The 21,134-nt window shown below is 39.7% G+C and overlaps 1 protein-coding gene across 3 annotated transcripts in view; it reads right to left on the bottom strand.

The window, feature by feature from the left end:
- Positions 1–21,134, bottom strand: part of FTO (FTO alpha-ketoglutarate dependent dioxygenase) — a 342,599-nt gene that overhangs the window by 88,349 nt on the left and 233,116 nt on the right. The window lies entirely within an intron of this gene.

Genomic DNA, 21,134 nt, shown 5'->3' with positions numbered 1-21,134 from the left:
TAAAACCAACATGGATTTATATTTTTAAAAATTTTCCTTTAATCTATTAAAAAGTGAACAAAACAAATATAGCTCTAAATGTCTATTCTACATCCAGAATGACTGGCTGTCAAAAACATTACTGAGATTTATAGAAAGCTTTCGCTAAAACAAATGGAAAATATTGCTAATGTTTCCGCATTGAGCTTCTCAAGTTGTGTCTTTCACCAAGTTATGTCACATAGTATATTGTTATAAAGAAGAAAATTCATCAATAGCAAAGGGAAATATTTTTCTCTACTATATCTCTCTCTAAAAATAACATTACAAATATTTTCCTTCAAATTTAAAAGCCTGCCAATAATTACTACACATTTACCTCCATATTGTAACACAACATTCGCTTTTAATAATATAATTTAAAATTACATTTTTTTTTATAAGGATGTTACAAATTTCTGAAGGCCAGCCCACTAGCTTGCCAGCAGTATGTGGTAGTGCTAGATAAGAAATCTGGGGTTTGGAGAAACCGTGGAATTCCTGCACCACAGGCAGGTAAAAATCAATGCCATATATTAAAAGAAACCATTTGGTTGTGAACTGCACTGCTGTCCTAGCATCTTTTCCTCCTACACTCTCCCGCCATGAGCTATTATTTAAAAAGCAGAATGTCAGGCCCCGTTCTTCCTTTCTGGCAAACCGTAACTCCTATTGAATTCAATCATCAATTGTAATAAACTGTCATAGCTCCACTCAGTACATAGAGATAGAGCTGTGACAGTTTACACCATCTGAGAATCTGCCTATCGGGCCCTAACATTTCTCCCCGAGTCCAAGATGAGAAACATATGGGAAAACAAATTATGGCATTAAAAGGAGGGGGTACAGTCCTACCTATAAGGGACCACTCCTTGAAATGAAGTCCATACCAGTGGGACAAAAATCAACCAAACGTAAAAGAACAGGGCGCTCCTGTCAGAAGAGTCACGCTGCTCACTTTTCATCCTACTATTCAAAGATGTTATTTATTTATTAGGTGATTCCAATCATATTTGGATTCAGACACTGATACAGAGCAATATCCAAAATGGCAGGCACATACACTATAGTACGTCAAGCTGTATTTTGACAATCACGTACAAATCTGAAATCAACTAGATGGTCAAACAATAAGGTGATTGATCTTGACTGCGTAATCCAGGGAATTCTCTGTCATTTGTGATAAACACCACAGACTGACCAGAATACTGCAAGAAAGGGACAACTTGTTAAAATAAATGTGCTCTAGCCCACATAACAGAAATTCTGCTGAGTGATATATGAAATCTCTTATAGACATGAGAACCCCACACAAGGTAAGATTATTGTATCTAGTAGAAAGTGATGCCAAACTTTAATACAAAATATATGAACAAAAAGAATAAAATGTTACCTTGACTACCCAGTTTAGAGATTTCACCCAAAATCTTCAGTGGTTATCAGACAACCTTATGGAAGTACCCTGGTACTGGTAAATAATTTCAGAATAGAACCCTAAATTTGAAGAATTCCAATTTAAAAAATCTCATTTTAGCACTGTATCCCATAAAAGGCTAGTATTCTTACATTAAAATGCAATATAGAACAATATGTAGAAGTCCAGATCCCATTTATACTGTTTGCATAATTGCTGTTCCTGTCTGATCTGTGAATAAAAAGAGGATATCATTCCATTTTCATTCAGGAACACTAAATTCATCAATGTGCAAACTGTAATATTTTATTAAATAAACACAAAATGGGATATAATGGCAAACATTTGTTTTCATTACAAGTAGTAATGCAATCTTTCTCTAAGCCTTACTACATTAGCATTTCATTCCATGTTCTAAATGCCTTTGAACTTTCTGAAAAGCTACATCTGTTAGTTCCCTTGTATACACCAGAAAGTTAGCTAGTGAATTAAGTTTTAATATAAATTGTTTTGTTCACTATTACGATTGATGTTGGACACACTATACTGTAAGTTGCAAACTGCAATTACAATTCACTGCAATTATCTCTGGTTGTTAATAGCACAAGATAGCATGTCACTTTTTACCAAGTGTATAATTTATCTTTTTTTTTTCCCCATGAACTCTTGTGGTATTCCAAATGTATAATCTTGTTGTATTATTTCCCAGTGGTCCAACAAAATGCACAGCAAGTGCTGACTAGAACAAACTAAAAAGCAGTGCTATTGACAAGCCGTCACTTGTGCAGTAATGAACACTCTGCCTCTACTTTCACCTCACCAAACGAACAGCTTTAATTTATGATAAAGCAAACGAGAGACAACCTCCAGTTTTATTGTACCCTCAGTGCTGTTTCAAATAAAGTAATTAGAAGGTCAAGAGACAGGTCTAGAAGCCAAATATAAATGCAACCCTTCTGCACCGACATTTAAAAAAAATCTTCAGTGTTCAAAGAGCATTTTATCCATCCTTCTTCTGCAGAGCAGCATGAGCCAGCTCTTTACCACCGTAACCAATCTGAAACAGTGGAGGTTCAATTCCTTTGCTCAGTAATTCAGCCCATATGTAACATGAGTGGGGTACCTACCAGACATCATCCTCAGGAGACTTCTCAAAATAGGGTTCTGCCCTCACCAGTGATTTATAATAAAGGTACAGGTGATTTGGAAAACATTTTTTATAACAAACAGAAACTTCATAGATGGGTAATAGATGAAATAGCTGTTTTGGCTGTGAGGACAAGAAACTTCAATGGATACCATAAGCTAATGTTAATAACATCTGAAGGATGAGTTGACGGCTAACAAAGAAGAAAAATGTGCATGTCTGAAAGGTTTGCTCAAATACCCCAGTATCCTTATTTAAAATATGAGAAGAACTGTGCATAGAATAGTAGAAATACCAGTTCTTGTTGTCTGGACTCACTGGAATGAATAGGCAGAGCTATTTAAACTTGTTATGTCTTTGCAGCATTATTATACATCTTTATACATACAGATTTATAATCACAATAATGCAGCATGTCTCTGTTTTCATTATACAATAACATCCTAACTGTAAACTTCAGCTTTGATCCAAAAGGATCTCATAAAACCCAAGAAGCTAAATAAACTGATATGTAAACTCTATGAGGTGAAACCTATACAACAAACTATTCTTATAAGAACAACTCGTGTCCTGAAACTGCCCCCCAAAGAATATTCCAATGTATTGATACAATTCTGATAAAGGAGGTAATTTTATAATTGAGGTATAGATAGACAGAATGGAGATACCTACATTGACATTTTAAGGGCACTGAGGTTAGCTTGAATACTTATAAAACATATCCTGAAACTCCTCATGGTCACTAGAGGTCAGGATTTTGTTTAAATGTATTACCCACAATACGACAGTTCCAACAACGTCCTACCACAACTGGGCATGTATTGATCAGTAACAGAGAAAACAGTGCAACCTACAGAACAGTCAACCTTACTTCCTGCAGAACCAAGATGTTCCACTGCAGTTGTCTACACAATTACTGACTCAGCTTGTCCATGCTTAGATGATGAGACGTCCAGAGAGAATCAACACACAAACAGCTATGGCTGCATTTGAAACTTCCAACGTGTTTCCTACACAGGGAAGGGACCATACTAACTAAAAGTAACACACACAAAAACTACACTAAAGGGACAGGATTGACAGTGAAAGAATAAACTTTATGGTCAAACACAGCAGTGCACAATTAGCATTAAGATAGTGCTGCTGTGCATATGGCTTATGCACAAAAGTTTTTTCATTGAGTATGAATTGCCCTATTTCAGTAGGTGTGTCTCCTATACTTACTGGTCTTTAATTATGGTTTTGTTGTGTAATTTTTCTCAAAGCAATTTTGCACTATCATGGCATGTTCACGTAATAAGTGTAATTGCACTTAATGACATAAGTAGTATAAAAGAAATGTAATCATATAATTAGAACATGTAATCATGTTGTAAAGGCCCTTGTGAAACTGTTCAAAAAACCGCCCAAAGATATTGCATGTATACCTTAGCCAATTATCAGAGTTCAGCTATATGTAACTTTGTTTTTTCAAACAATTCAAAGGGATTCACCCACATGACTTTGTGGTAGGAACCATTCAAAGATATGATCCTTTTTTGGGATTCATTCTGACTGGCCTCCATTTTTCCACAATTTCCAGTGGATACTTTTTTTTTTTACCAAGAGGATTATCTGTGAACTGCTAGATCTATAGCTCTAGCTGGGTTATGCGTGTATTCTGGTGCATTACAAGTTTTGTTTGTTTGTTTGTTTGTTTGACAGGAGTATCTTAATTGTTAGAGCCCGAAAACTAACACAGCTCAAAGGCTGATCTTAAAGATCTACCAGCCACCAAATCTTATTCTTCCGTATATTTTGCACCAAGACCTAGTGAATTCATTTTTTAAAAACATCCCTAAAACATAAAAAAATACACTTAAAAGTAATGATGAAAAAACCTCAGTTGTGTTGCATCAGTTCATATAAGCATCTTAAAGTTTGAATACTTATTCAGATTTTTGTCAGCCCTCTCACTAACCTCTGCAACCCACACAACCATCCCTTTCACCAACAATTTCTGCTTCCTCCTAATTATTCTTCTTGTGGGGAAGAAGGCAGAAGAGATGGCCTACTATCTCTACCAGGGGCAACTGGGGGTGGCTAAGCATCTTTAGTTAAGCTACGTCTGTTAGTCTATAAGGTGCCACAGGACTCTTTGCTGCTTTTACAGATCCAGACTAACACAGCTATCCCTCTGATACTTTACTCCCTCTGGTTTCTTCAACAAGGTATACAGCCAATCTGCTTCTTCCTCAGTGTCCGTCCGGTACATCAGCCCCCTTTCTGTCTCCACCACCTCCAAATATCTCTTGTCTTCCCTTTATCCAGTCTTCTCTTCCTCTAAGAAGGAGGGGTCTCTACCCTTTTTGTCCCCTCTTTCTCTATTCCCCCAGGACTGGGAGTTTCCTCCTTCTGGTGCATTCTCTTCCCCAAGAGAGGGCCAAAATTAGTGGCTGTCTCATTTCCTTGCTCCTCTACCTCTTTCCTCCACTTGTCCAAATGGGTTTTGCACATAAACATTCTCTCACCTGCGTGTGCAGCTTTCGGTGCACAGAACTGCGCCTGCCCAAGCAGAGACTGGGGTGAGTGCATCAGGCCTGTAAATCCTAATCATGCTTGACACAAAAATAAAATAAATGGTAAATTACAAAGTTCTGAATTCTCTGTACAATTCCAGTGACATCACAAGCCACTTGCGTTTTCCTCTACTGCACAATATATCTGTATGATATCTATTGTAGGTTTAAGAGATTCCTGTTTTGTAGTATTAGCTATTGAAACACTATGCAAATTCATAAGAATTAATTTCTCCCCTTCCTAATGTGCCACTGAAGAATTCAGAGGAAAAAAAATCAGTTCAATAACAGATAATATTCAGTGTCCAGCGTCCTCCTTAGATATCATTAGTTGAGTTCTCAGAGTTGATAAAATTTGAGAGGTGGGATGAGTCAAAACGAGGCTTCTGGGGAGTATTTCAATGAGGCCTTCATTTTTCTCTCTGTACTTAGAAATGGTACTTGCAAAGCTTAACAGCACTTCTCTTCAAACTGCTGTTATTCAAAGGGTGTAAGCGCCAGAGGAAATATAAAGGATATAAGGAAATCTTTGAATCAGTGAAAGATGTTGGTATGCAAGATTGAAGATATACCAGCTGGTCTACTGCTTCAGCTGGTTACCAGAGGGCCAGGAAGAAATTAGTCTCACAGCTCAGTTGAAAGAACACCTGGACATTAACCTGAGGCACTGGTTCACTTGTGAACAAGGTCATCTTTGTTTCCTCACCACACACACCTAGGAATTAAATAATAACCTGTTAAAAAGACTAACTCCCAATGTACTAAATCACTCAACTTCATTAAACCCCACTTCTGGCTTTCTAAAAAGTTTAGCAGAAAATACAACAGAAAACCAAGCTAAATCATCTCCTTAGTCACAGATAAGACAGTGGCAGGAAAGTGCAGTGGTAACTTCAGCCTTTCAAAACTGGGAGCACCCAAGCTTGCCAAACTGAGGGCTACCTTGGCAACCTCCCAGGTCCTGAACGATGCACCTAATTAGCATACAATAAAAGAGACTGCAGCTCTCTTTTTCAATTGGAGGCTTGGCAAGTTTGAAAAGATACAGTATCACTTTGAGAGCTAGAACCATGCTGAAGAGAACCCTGAAAGATGACTTCCACCGTCAGTATATGGAAAACCTGAAACAGAAGCTGGACCAGGGCAAGGCCTTCGAGGCGATGTGCAAGTGGGACGCCAGCAACTACTGGGGGCAGCTTCAGCCGATTTGCCGACTGGAAGTTCATCCACAGGGCTGGGCTCAACTGTTTGCCACTGAATGGAGCGGTCCACCAGGGGAATTGGGACAAGCAATGCAGGAAGTGCAGCTATGCCTATGAGACACTACCCCACATCTTATTAGCTGCAAGCCCCATTCCAGAGCCTGGCAGCTGGGCCAGAATGCCATCGAAGATTGCCTGATCAGAGCCATCCCCCTACTTGTGGGGAAGGTCACCATGAACTCTGCCTGGAATGGACAGCCAACTGCGACTGGAGATCGTCATCACCAATGAGGACTGGAAGAAGATCATCATGGTGGACGTCATAGTTCCCTTTGAAAAAAGGACCCCGGCCTTCCATGATGCCCGATCTTGAAAGCTGGAGGAATACGCTCCTCTAGCCGACACCTTGAGAGCTATGGGCTACTAGGTTCAAACTCAGGCACTGATCGTCGGAGCCCTGGGCACATGGGACCCCAGTAATGAGCAAGTGTTGAAAGAATGTGGAATCGGTCAATACTACGCTCAGCTGATGCGGCAACTCATGGTGTCGGATGCCATCAGTTGGTGAGGGACATCTACCTAGAACACATCATCGGACAACAGCAATACCAAGAGGGATGAGCTGGAGTGCAGACGAGAAGCACAGTTGGGAAAGTAACTCAAATACTTTTCTAACAGACATTCTAACCTAAATTCTCAATTACTGAGGGACAATCTTCACTCATTGATATATTTGATTTAGACAACAAACTCTCTGTATAACTTTTCATGAGTGATGTACCCAAATATTTGGATGCTAATATCTAAACTGTATTGTCAAATTTACTCATCTAAATTCGGGTTATTGCTGATCATGTACTATATGTATCTTATGACTTTTAAAACAAACTTTGTATTTTTGGATAATCTAACCACTCTACCCAGAGTGTACAGACACACTTTTCTTAACCTGTGCATTATATAATTTTTTAACATGAGCTTTAATAAAATATTTATATCTGATGTTGTGGCCGATAGCCTTGACAGACAGCACTTCTATATTAAGGGTCGGTGGCCTCACTATAGAACTTGTGCCACAATTTGGGCTGCACTTTTCCTTACTCTGCATTATTGCCTTAGGATAGCATCGTTCTAAATATGAGCTTTGCACAATTTTTGTGGACAAAATCCGACACACAGCTAACTACAAACTCTTAGTGGTGGGCAAACAGACTGATATTGTATTTTGCGTCATTGAGACTGAGATTGCCAAATTGAAATATCCACCAGTTCCAAAGACATGACTGAATCTCTCTCTTCTGTTCCTAGATGACCTCTCTTCTCCACCACTTTTCTGAGGACAGCCCTTTTTCTCCTCTCTCTCCAACACAGAGTTGATGCTAAAAATTCTTTTAATTTTTGTTTCTACCAACAATGTATTTTTTGTAGGAAGCAAACATCTTCATCGGGGAAAAAAAATCATTCCCTTCAAAAATGTTCAATTTTTTGAAGAAACAAATGCAAATAAAAGTTTTGTTTTGTTTCAAATAGAAAATTTTAATTTAATTTCAATTGTCTTTTTTGTTTCTTTTTCTGGAAAAAGGATGGAAAAGGGTGAATGCGCCCCTGTAAAAAAATCTGACTGAAAAGGATATTTTCTATTTAGACTGAAATGAAAGGAAAAGTTTTGATTAGAAACAAAGCAAAATGAAAAAAAAGTTTTAATTCCTGTCATTGAAAAATTTTGTGACAGTTTTCAAACAAAACTAAAATGTTCACTTAATTCGATTTTTCTATTGAAAATACCTCTCATTTTAGACCAGCCCTATTTCAATACTCGGAGGAGATAAATGATTTACCAGGTCCTCCCATCCTTCTGCCAGCAGTCAGGAACATAGAGCCATACCCTCTGGGAGCAGTCAGTTTGTCTGCTCAGTTACCATCAAGCAACTGTAGTTGTTAGATTTTGCTTCACCAGCTAGCCTTTTATGGAGCTGAGAGGTGCCCTGTTACTCCTGAGGCAGGAGGTATGGTAAATAGACATTCAGCAGGAACTACTGAGGCTAAAGAAGTCTGAGAAAAATTTACTCTCTCAAACATATAATCTATCAGAAATTACTGCCAGAGGCATTAACCAAGTGCTGTTCACTCACTGATGCAAGGTGGGGTTGCTTCCCAGGGGCTAGTGGGTTATCCATATGAAAAATGGGTCATTTGATGGTCTGGAGATGTTAAGAGGTTTAGAATAGTGCTTCTCAGAGGAGATTCAAAGGCTAGAAGCTGCTTGTATGTAATCCCTTACTTTTTTAAATGACAAAGGGTTTTTACATTGCTGATTTTTGCAATAAAAAGTACAGTATGTTTTACTTTCCTACAGTGAGACATTATTTTCTCCCAATTAGTGTTAGCACTGCAGCCAATCCCAGTCTATCAGTTCTAAAATATACATACAGTATGTACAGCTATTCCTAAAGGATGACTGGGGGTTGGCAGCTATATTTAGGTGATTATGGAATTTATTAATATCACACAGAAGTAGAGGCCAATTATGGAAGTATATATTATCTGAAGTTTCCCAAGTTAGCAATTGTTTCTTTTCAGTATGCACTTATTGAAGCTCTGGCTCGGGGCATTTTTCTTTAACATTCTGATTTAGTTCTAACTATCCATACTCAGATGTCATGGAACAGAACAGAAACACTCTCCACCCCCACCACCACTATTCTAACCACAATAGGTTTATCTAGTCTGGTAGTACAAGAGTAATAGCTATCCCAGCCAGATATGAGAGATTCAATTTTCCATTTTTAGGTCAAACTTCATTTGCATGTTATACACATGCTGAAATATTTTCTCTCTCAATCAGTTCATATCGGCACATGAAAGACACGTCCAATAAATTCTCTACTACAGCTTTTTATTCAGAAAGTATTTTATGGAAGACATATTTTAGGTTGTCCATCCTTTGATTTCCCACAGAAACTAATAAATAATCAACAAAAATATGATTAAAGACACTGTTTGAAAACTCACCCAAAAAGGAATACCAGCTAGTGGAAACATCTTTCTGATCCAAATCCGTTTATCTTAGAAACAGAATTCTAACTTAGGTTTTGAAAAACCTGATAAAGGCTTCAGCTAAGTTTTGACATAACATTTTCATATTTAAAATATTTATGGAAATAAGGGGAAAGGGATATGGATCTTGAAATTGCAGAAGGATGAAATGGAGCTTAGTAAGCTAGAAAGGGAAATTACTTATCTGTAATTGGAATTTTCTTTTTAAAAAATCCCTTTGAAATCATATTCAACCAATTTTCAGTCATGTGTACTTGTGAGCATTGCTTTAACCCTTTGAAAATCTACCAGCAACAGATTGTGGATAAGGAAATCCTAACTTATATCTGACTTCTAGTGTCAAGAGGTTAAGAAAAGCTAAATGTCTTCAATTCTGTATAGCATATTTCCACAGTAAACAACAATACCCTTTGAACCTACTTATTAATCTGCTACAAACCACCATTCCAAACTTCCTGGATAGGTGCAGCAAGAGAGAAAGTGCATCTAAATTTCTAGCTATTACATTTAGTTAGAGAACATAGACATGTCTTTTTCTTCTCTAAATTAAAACGTTGATCTTTAGGCCTGGACACAATACAAAACTTAAGAGATGATGGAGCAGACATGATAAATCATGGTGCATTGGGTTACTGTGCTCGTCTTTTATACAACTTCAAATTCTGGCAAACTGAGCTCATAGAGGAAAACTGAGCCTCAACTCCACACGATCAAACTATGGCACAACTAATACAATAAATAATGATAATTCCAACTTGCACTTAAACAGTATGGCACTTTTCAAACAGCCCTGCCTCCATTTGCACACCCACGGTATGTGGGCACAGAACTACAGATATAACTTAGAGGCTATTTACTGGTTGATATCTGAATATATAATTAGCTTGCCATTTGACACAGGCAAAAATGAGGGCCAGGTTTGGCTATGGGTGGGCCTGAAATCTGGTCCAAGATGATTAAGCTTGAGAGATTAGATAGAAAAAAGGAGAATGTTGTAAGTATTTCATGGCCCTATTACTGTAGTATCTGAATACCTAAGAGTTGAGAAATTAACCTTCTGTTATACCATAGAAGAGAAGTCTTGGAACAGAGGAGTTGTCAGAAGGACAGTGAGAGTCATCATAAGTAGGAGTAGAATAATGAAAAGAAGAAATCAGAGACAGTTTTCTAAGGAGCTGGGTAGCAGTGATTATAGTGTCATAGCACACTGAGATAATATTAATGTTATAGGTCATGATTAAATGCATTGTCAGAGCTACAGAAAATGCTTGCATGACATCAACATCTGACCACACTAAACCCAATTCTAGCTAGTCGTCTTAGTATGAATACATGCATACAATTAGGAACAGTCATACTCTTTGTTTGTCATAATGGGTTGAGACAAAATGAAACAAAACTAAATTGAACTTTTTCTTAAAAGTGCTCATCTCTGATCTGAATTAACCTTCTAAGGTTGCCAAGAGAAAGATGAAAACTACAGACTAAGTCTGAATATAAACTATAACGTATGGAATATGTTTGAACAAAGAGTACTCAGAACATCTAGTCCTAATAAAACTCAACAGAGGGTGGAACCACAGATTAAGCAATAGGTCCAGAACAGGAGGATGTACGGTTTGCCCCCTTTTATTTGCAAGTCTCATCCTCAGTCAACTGACTTAGAAGATTATTCCACTTCCCAATTTCTCTTCTGTAAGAACTTCTTCCCTAGCCTAAACTGTCTTTTGGTAGCTTCTAAGTATTGCTTTTTCTCCCTGACTGGGAGAGGGTACAATAATATTTCTACTTGCCACCATCTGTGGATATTGCTATCATAAATGTGACAGATGGACCTTCTTCATCCCCAAATTTGGGGGAAGATCAGATCCAAACATCGTCACTCAGACCCATCTTCAGTAAATATAAAATTATTAGGCAAAACAGAACACAACTTTATCTGTCACCAATTCACACAGATGCAACATTCATGTAAACAAATTCATGTATAGCCTATACAAACCATAAGAAGTTACTTATTGCTCCAGTAAGAAGAACTGCTTGGTCCATGATAACATGGTATTCTAGGAGCCTAGCAATTTCTGTGATGAGGAGCAGATGCACAGAAACAGTCTAATTTGATTTGGAAGAAAGATGTCTCTTTAATACATGACCTAACACAGGGACTTTGGCTGTTTTAACACTAGCTAACAAAACCTTATTAGAAGTCATTTCTTTCTAGTAGCAAACCAGAAATCCTGGCAATTTAGAAAAGTCCCCTGTGATACAACTGTTTACACACATCTTCAGATGGTAACAGCTGAGTGCTAAAGCTTGTAAATAATCAGGAGGAACTGATCATCTTTCAACCCTTCTTTATTCCAACAGAAAATCAGAACGCTGAAAGTTTACACACTAGAATAATGTAGTGCTCCCAGGTACTATATATCAGCAACATTATTTAATTCTTAATTCCCTTTACATCTGGCTTGAAGCAACTTGGCTCTGTCCTTAGAAAAGAAAAACAATCTTCAAAACCAGTACAGGCACATAGTTTCCTATGAAAATACACAGATAAATTCACCTCTAGGCAGACGGCTCTCAAAACAGTACTCAAGTGCGACTGTGCATAGGCTTTCTACTGGTCTTTGTACTGGGCTGAATTTCTGCTACAAAAAGTCATAAACACTTCCCATGTATTGTATAATTGAAATATGCTGCTTTTTCATTCATGACACCAAGCCAGGTTGTCAACCACTTTGAAAACTTTTTACCTTTTTCCACTCTCTAATGGTGATCCCTAAGTAGATTTTCTGAACTTTATGAATGTTCCCTAAACCCTAAACACAAGAAGCAGCCATGTCTGAGCTATGGATTCCGTGCCTTTGAAATAACATTTGATAAAAGAATCACGAGTTCTGAAACAATGACATCCCATTTGTGTGTTAAAATGGACTGTTTTTTAGCTGTTACACATATTTCCTCTGTGCACATCAGAAAAGGTAGAGAAATAATACCACCTACTGAAAGACGATTTCACATTGTCAAAACCCACGGACCCAGGAGTATATGAAGTTCAGGTATACACAGCAGTTTCTTATGCTGAAGGACTATTCAAGAGAGAAAAATCTTAACCCCAATTCATTGTGGTAACACATACTGGACTAAGAGTCTGTACATTATTTTTTGTTTGTAATACTCTTTTCAATTAAAGTGTAGCTCCCAGCCTGCTCTGAACAGAATATACTGTACGTTGCCCAAATTTAGCCCTTTGCTATGGTTCTGTTTGATTGGTAACTCAAATAACTACCACCAAACGTACATCCCAGCCTAAGCTTTCTTCCCATACTTGGCTCTTTCTGTGGTTTCCCCTGAAGGAATTCTCAGTTCCAGACCATAGCTCCCTGTGCCCAGAGAGATAACCCAAATCCTCTTATATCCTGCTGGAGCTGACAAGGTTCTCTCTGTTAGTATGATTTAGCAGTAATTATATTCAAGCACCTGATATATTGACGACTCCACAGAGAAGCCCCGCAGCCCTATGCAGGATTATAAAGTATTCTTCCCTAATACAAGGAGAATGTTGTCAATTAAGCCAGACTGTCATACAAAATAATTTCTAAAATATTAATTAGCAGTTCTGTGACCTTATCTTACCACATCCTAATCACTAATACATAGCATGCAAGAGTGTTCTGTTACAGAGTCTTTGCAGGGTCTGTAAAACAGCAACACCAAATACTGGCTCATATTCAGAACCTGTAATGTTGGTCCGCTAGTTTCCTTTTTAAGATATTGGTCCAAGTTCTGCCTGAACATTGGCAGATTATGTACAGGGGTGGTTCTAGGCATTTTGCTGCCCCAAGCACAGCAGGCAGGATGCCTTCAGCAGCTTGCCTGTGGGAGGTCCCCGGTCCCATGGATTCAGTGGCACGCCTGTGGGAGGTCCGCCAAAGCCGCGGGACCAACGGACCTTCCGCAGGCATGCCGCCAAAGGCAGCCTCCCTGCCGCCCTTGCGGCAACCGGCAGAGCGCCCTCAGCAGCTTGCCACCCCAAGCATGCGCTTGGCGTGCTGGTGCCTGGAGCCGCCCCTGATTATGTACTCACTAACATGTTCCTTCTGCCTCCAACAGCAGTAGATATACCAAATGCTTTTCTTTCAAATATCCATAGAGTGTGAATAAATTTGACTTTAGATATGCCATATGCATAGATATTAGAGACATAAAAGATTGACTCAATAATCCAGTCTATTCTTCTACCACTGCAGGACGGCTTCTTACAATATACTTGCTAATAAACGGCCCAGTCACATCTGCCCAAGGAGACACAGGGAGCCTGACAGAGCCAGGAACTGAACCACAGCCTCCAGTTCAGTGCTTTAACCACAAGACCAATCTTCTTCTCCACTATGCAATCAGCTTCCATTCTCCTTTCAAAGGAAAATCAAAAAGCAACAATTAAAATGTAAATTACAGTTTGCCCAAATCTCTGCAGTGAATGACCTCACTGACCACTCTGCTGGGGGGCAGTCAGCACAAAAAACCTGCCCATTTAAACTAACCTTTTAAAAACATCTCCCCTCACCCCCACCCATTTTAATTTCTCTGCATATACCTGGTTCACTGAAGAAATTTCAGCATGAGACATCATAACTACTAGAAGGCTCAATACAATCTCTGTATATGTGAGGTCACAGAATGATGGGTACTAAGGGTAACTTCAGTGAACCAGGAAGCAGTAAAAGGATTCCAGAAGGGGAAATAATCAAGGTCAGTTAAAATAAATATATATATATATATTCCTGTGCTGATTGTTCCCCCATCTAGTTAGTAGGATTTTAAGCAAAGATAGGTGCATTTTCAGTTTTCTGTACCAGTTTATAGGTCACCCTTAAAGTAGTTTAAGATAAAAAAAACTTTAATGTTTCATAGTTACACAAAATGTTTCATATTTACATAGATTTAAAATGGGTTGTTTCATCATCTCCTATAGTTGGGCACCCAGACTGCTGGTATAATGTTGGGCAGTTAACAGCTGCAGTGCAGTGGTCTGACAATAAAGCTACCACAGGTGTGCTGCTTAACAAGGTGTTAATTGTGTAGCTGTTGGACATAAATAGGGAGCCCAAAGGGTGTGTAATGGGGGTTATTGTGCATGAAGGACTAGGGTGAATGCAGAGTACTGCAAACCAAAATAAAGTCAAATTGAGCTTGGCTTATCCATGCTCCAGCACCTTGTAGTCTCTCAATTTTTTAAAAAGATCATTTTTACTGAGAAATGCTCAGTAGCACAGATTACTTCTATTTCATTCCTAAACAGATAAAACTGTTTCATCCCATATGACCTTTATGTTGTTGTTTATGCAAAGTAAAATGGGAAAAAAGGTGGGTTTTTTTGAGGGCAATGTAACACCACCCCTGCATTTGTCATTGCTAAGTCAATAACATCTGCAGATGCCAATAACATCACCATTTGTTGACAATTTGTAAGCAACCACCTTGTGAATTAGGATATAAATACTTGTTATTGTCCAGTGCTTGGCTAGTGATGTGAATGATTACAAAAACAATGAACACCAGAACAGCACCAACATCTATGTGATATTTGAGTCTGTCCACTCCCAAGTGGATCGGTTTTTGGTCTTTAGCTCATTTTCTATAAGGCTGTTAGTTCACTTCTTCCAAATTCTGACTCAGGCTATGTTTTCACTAGAAATGCTGCCACAGCAGTGCTGTAGTGCTTCAGTGTCGGCACTCACTACAGCAATGCAAGGACTTCTTCCGGCACTGTAGTTAATCCATCTCCCCAAGAGGCAGTAGCTAGACTGACGGAAGAATTCTTCTGCCAACCTAGCGCTGTCTACACTGGCAGGTAGGGCACCTGAACTATGTTGCTCAGGGGGGTGGATTTTTCATGTTCCTGAGTGACACAGCTGGGTTGACCTAACTTTTTAATGTTAATATGGCCTTACATTTCTGACAATCCCATGGTGAGGAGTTTCCTCTTGCAGCATGTGCATCTATGCATTCATGATGGACTCAATCTCTGTGCATATCTTGGATGAAATTCTGGCCCCACTGAAGTCAATGGCAAAATCCTATTGATATTAATCAGGCCAGGATTTCACCCCTTATGAGTAATCCACTCTGCAGTTCTCCACACAGGGAAAATCAAGAGTGTGTGAAATTTTAAATAGAAAGGTGCTGGCTCCCAGCGCAGACTAAAATATAGTACCACTGCCAAATCCACACCTGCTGTTTGGTATATAGGAAGCCAACCAACCATAAGATGGGATTCATAGGAGAGGTCATAAAGAAGGAGTGGGCCAACATGGAGAGTCTTCACACCTCATATGAAGTCCTAAATGTGTGAATTTTGTATACCTTAAACTCTGCATCATTGGCTTTAAATTAATACTTTTAATAAGCTACCTGAAAGCTTTCATTTCCTTTAATACAACACAAATCTGTTTCCAGTGTACAATATCCTTCAGGAAGGTCTGAATGTGCTTTGCAATCTTAAAAATTAACTAAGTAGTAAACATGTATTTGTTAAACCGATTTTAAAAACAACAGGAGAGAAAGATCCATAACTAAAGTGAGTTATCACTACAGAATGATAACCATTTTTCTTTCCAATATCAGCATCATCATGGCCATTCTCTTCTCTGAAATACGAACAAATTCTCTCATAGAAGGGAGATAATTCCTTTTAACTTATATGAACATATTTGCCTTTTAACTTTTTCCATAAATTGCTTAAACTTGAAATGTCAAAAAAGGTGTGATGAGTAAATCCTCATGCAACATAATCTCCTAACCATACAGAAAGTTTTCACAAAATAATAGAAATACCATGTTGGGATAGAGAACCCATTGGTAGTTTACTACTCTATGTCAGCAACTCTTGTCAAGTTTGACTACTCACTACATCTAACACACTGTATCACAATATTAATGGAAAATGTGATGTAATATATCATTTGAAAACTAATACATTACTGATCAGGAATATTCTCGTGTGATGCATGTTCAGGGTGTGTACAAAGAGTTATGAATATGTGCTAGAATTCTGTTCTTGAAATGTGTTTGGCAAGCAATGCATAAGCCCAGTCTGGCCTAGACAATGGATTGTCTATTTGCTTGGCTGACCAGTCTGGTCACCATGCAGAGACAATAAAGGTGCAGTTATATAAAAGGTAAACAAAGCCATCAAGTTCCATCAATGGAAGGAGGTAATGACTCAATTATCATCAGTGAGGGAGGAACCAGCATGAAGTCTCCACCAGATCATATGGTGTCTCTTTCCAGGAGGGAAGAGACTCTTTATCTGAGAGTACATTTCCATGATTTACTGGACTATAAAAGGGCCTGAACCACAAATGATAAATAATTGAACCAACTGACTGTATATAATATTGTATTTTAAAAGTGGATCAAAGAAGGTCTTTTCTGAAAACTAATGACACATGAGTTCCTAAGATCACTGTGAAATGTATGTATTACGTACTATATGAGGAAATATGGATTCACACTAATATTATGCTTTCAAGTCTGTCACCAAACAAGGAGAAGCAGGTTTTCTCCCAGACAGGAGGGAAGGTAGCATTGTGGAATCAAAACAATGGAAACCTGATGTATGTATGGATCAGCAGCAGGATGGGAAGTCATGGGAAGGGGAGAACAGCATCCTGAGACAGAGGACAAGTCATCCTGAGACAGAGGACAAAACAGTGAGTTTGGGAAGCTATAAAGAGAGAGAAGAAGCCATCTTAGAAGATGGATCCTTCAACTAAGGAGGTTGACATTTCTGGGAACTGAATATAGGTGAGAAATCTGCTTAGGCAACAATCTTTCACCCAGGAAGACAAGGGAACCCAGGCTCTTGTACTTCTGTGGAAGGTCCTGATAGAGGAAAAGTCAGTCAAGCTTGGAAAGAAAAATACTGTACGAAATCTACCTTGAGCCAAGGCTGTACCTTACTGAGTTAAGTCTTAGCCACTACTACACATACTTTCCTCTTATTTGCTTGTCACCACTGTGCCTTTAACCCTTACACTTGAACTCATGTAATACCTCTCTCTTTTTGTTAATACACTTCTTTTACTTTTAATCTAAACCAACCCAGTGCTGAGTTTGAATTGAAGTGATTATTAATCACAGTTAAAGTAAAAAGCTGGGCTTTTGTCTCTTTTAAGGAGCAATGAACCTTATGAATTCTCTGAGTGCTCCAGGAGGGGCAGACACTTCAGGGTAGATGGTTTTGGAGAAATTTGGGAGTGGGGTTGTTTTGGGGTCACCCTGCAAATAGCAACCAGGGCTGGTGGAGACCAATGTGGGGCTGTTGAGTTGTCAGCAGGCTGCTGGGGTCAGAGTGCTGACCTAGGGCTGCACAGTATACAGACACTCAGGGAACTGAATGCTTGTCTGCTGACTGTTGGTGTCTGGGCTGTGAGCCACAGCAACAGAGCATTTAAAGCACCTACAGCTACAGGGCAAGCAGTGACACAACCTCTCACTGGTCTGAATGGCATGCCAAAAGATGAGATGTAAAAAAAAAACCCCAATCAACATGAAGATTCTTGAGAACTGGCCACAGCTGTCTCAGAAGGAGACAAAACTGTCGGTCACCGTACAAAATAATTCCCATTCACTATTCTAGAAAAGCAGATTTGTTTGTTTGTTTTTTTAAAGTAACTCTTAGAATGAAAACAGAAAATTGTATCCTATAGTCATTATGCCATCCATGCGAGCACTTCCCTCAAAGCATAAAGCAGCAGCTAAGATACCCAACACATAATTTTGGAGATTGCATAGGGGAGGGTAGGGACATAGGCACTGAGTTTCTAATCAGCCAGGGTTGCTCCCCACGTCTCTGCGCAGGCACTACCCCAATTCCACCCCTTCCCCCAAGGCCCCACTCCTGCCTCTTCCCCACCCAGTTCCATCCAGTGCCTCTGGACGCCGCAAAACATATGATCCACAGTAGCCGCTGAGAGGGAGGGGGCCGCTGGCAAGCACGAGGCGCTGGGGGGAGGGGGAGGTTTTGGTGGGGGGCTTCTCCTCACCTCCACCCCACCCCCATCCATCTCCTGCTTGCCTCCCTATTCGCCTTCTCACCCCACTCGCCTGCCAGCCTCCCGCCTCACCCCCCTGCCTGCCTCCTGCGGGGCCCCCCAAAGCACAGGGCTCGGGGCAGTCACCCTGATTCGCCATAACCAAGGGATGGCTCTGCATAGCACAGTAAATTAATGTTCCCATATAATGCTGCCAGAATGAATATTTGTTTCTTCAATTTTATATGGTTGTGCTCACTTTGTGCGGATTACATGAATTAAATGCATCAAGATTCAGTATGCTGGGGATGGCACTGGCATGGTTCCTCTGCAGGCTTTGGTTCATGTAGTTATTCAAATGTGACACCACTTACAGGACCCTATTTACAAACACCCCCACTTAGTATTAAAAATCATCCTTTCCTCCACCACTATTCTGGAGACTGGATAGATGCCTCTGACAGTCTATTGAGTGGTCAGAGGCTGTCAGCCGGCTACTCTGCCCCTCAGGGGTCTCTTCTGGAGACTGATCTGGGGTAGACTTACTGGTCTATGAATATTTTGAAAATGCATCCCTTCTATCATCAAACTCCATCTATTTCAGCCTTCTGGCCACTTGTTATTTCAGGGGTACATTTCAAAGCTGTGCCGGATGAGTTATGAACACAAACACCATTATTTGTAATGGGGATTTATACACCAGAGTTCTACACATTGTTTTACACTTAAAATTTTGTACTTAAAATCTTTTTTTTTTTTTGGCTGTTTCTGAAGTGGGCTAAGCTAAAAAAATCCAATCCCAGAACTCCTTTTCTCTAGAATATGAATCACTGTATAAATCCACATAATGATTTCTGAATGACATGGGTAGTGATCGTAATATGCTTCTGATTTTAAGTGAAGGCTAGATTCTTATGCCAATAGCTACTGTACAAGCTCCCAGAGAAAGATTTTATTTCATAGCTACATAGCTTATCTTGAAATGTTACCAGTCCCTAACAAAATGCCAGAGACAAAATCTACCACAGGGTATATGCCAGGAGGGGCTGGTATAAACCCTGGGGAAGGCATGTCCAGCTGGCAGTGTGCAAGGTGACTGCAACCTCACACTTCACATTGTGACTAAGTGCGTCCCAAACATGGGGTGTGACTCTGGTTAGAGATGGCTATGGTTACACCAATAGAGGATATTGCTGACTCGGTGTTTATCTGTTGCCGCAGGATTATATTTTGTTTCTATTTACATATACATAGGGCCAGATTGTCAAAGAGGACTCAGCCAGCCTCTAATTTGGGGGCCAGCCAATCTGAGCTCAGAATTCATTGCTCGAACAAAACTGCAGGTACAAAATTAGAGCAAAGGCACAACGACCTTTACAAATATGTCCACAAATCAGGTATTTTGTTGTTAGGCATTCTATCATTTGCGCCTACATTTGATTGCAGGTGCAAAACTAGGATTTTTAAAAAACCATGATCCTTAATGATGTAGGCAATACCCACCCTAGTGGAAATTCCATTTTAAACTGGGTTTTATTGGTTCCAGTTTGCAATTAGATTTTGGAACAGGCCAACAGTCCTATTGGAGCACTTTCCCCTGGGCTTACTGGTGCTCCAGAAAAGAGAAATGCAGAAACCCATACAGATCATTTGAAAGATTCAAATGGAATCACTAAAATTTCTGCAGACTTTTAGCCCTTTCTAACTTCCTATTTTTGCATAACTGATTCGTTTTTAATCTGAAATATATTGCCAGTCAACAGCATTTGGAAATAAAATGGAGAATTTGGACCAAATTACGGCTGCTCCTGCACACACAACTGCAGGAGCATAAACAGAAACAAGACACACATTTCCACTCCACGCACATGCAAGAGGCAGCCATAATGAGGTTGGTTTTGGCTGTCTGAATGTAAGGATGAGTGCTTTGTCACTATTATTGCATCCTTCAAAAGCGCTAGGACTCCTGCCCTGCACTACACCATCTAACATCTGGTGAACTTTATGCAGGGGAGCATGCCCTTTTGTACAATGTATGGTCCTCCCGAGAGCTCTGGAATTATTATGTACCAAGAAGGACTGTTAGCACTGTCAGTAGCATCAGCCAGGGTGTGGATGGGCAGGGTAATGCCCCATACCTATTCTAGAAACGTTGGCAACCTGGGCCTATCAGTGAGGTAATATACACTGCACCCTTACAATGGGCGTATGCAGCTGCTGCTCTCTTGGCTTCCACACTAGGGAAAAGGTTGAGTTTAGGTCAGGATTAGGTAACACAAACCAGCTAAGCTCAATTTGCACTCTTTTTGTAGTGTAGTTACAGGACAACCACTTTAGGTCAATTTTAGCAATTTGAGTTATAGCCCTTCCTAGTCTTGACAAGGCCAGTGTTTGCTACCCCTGTGCTCACAGAAATATTCTGTCTGCCTCTGTCCTGCACCCACTGAATGCCTCCAGCCGCTAATGCTGGTTAATGCTGTGGCCCTCCACACTCCCTCCTTGTGTGAGTGGCTTCTAACGCTTAGTCTAGTGGTACCCTTAAAGACATAGTATATTACATGGTGTCCAGTGATCACACAGCACTTAATGTGCCTGCAAGATATATTTATTCTGTGTCCAGTTCCAACTGGCTGTGCATAACAAGAACGTCATGGCATCCTGCCCTAACTGTCTACCTGGGAATCCCACGGCTTAAAGACA

The sequence above is a fragment of the Gopherus flavomarginatus genome, chromosome 14, assembly GCF_025201925.1.
Source record: "Gopherus flavomarginatus isolate rGopFla2 chromosome 14, rGopFla2.mat.asm, whole genome shotgun sequence".
In the NCBI taxonomy this organism is placed as follows: domain Eukaryota; kingdom Metazoa; phylum Chordata; order Testudines; family Testudinidae; genus Gopherus; species Gopherus flavomarginatus.
This window is presented reverse-complemented; position numbering and strand designations above follow the sequence as displayed.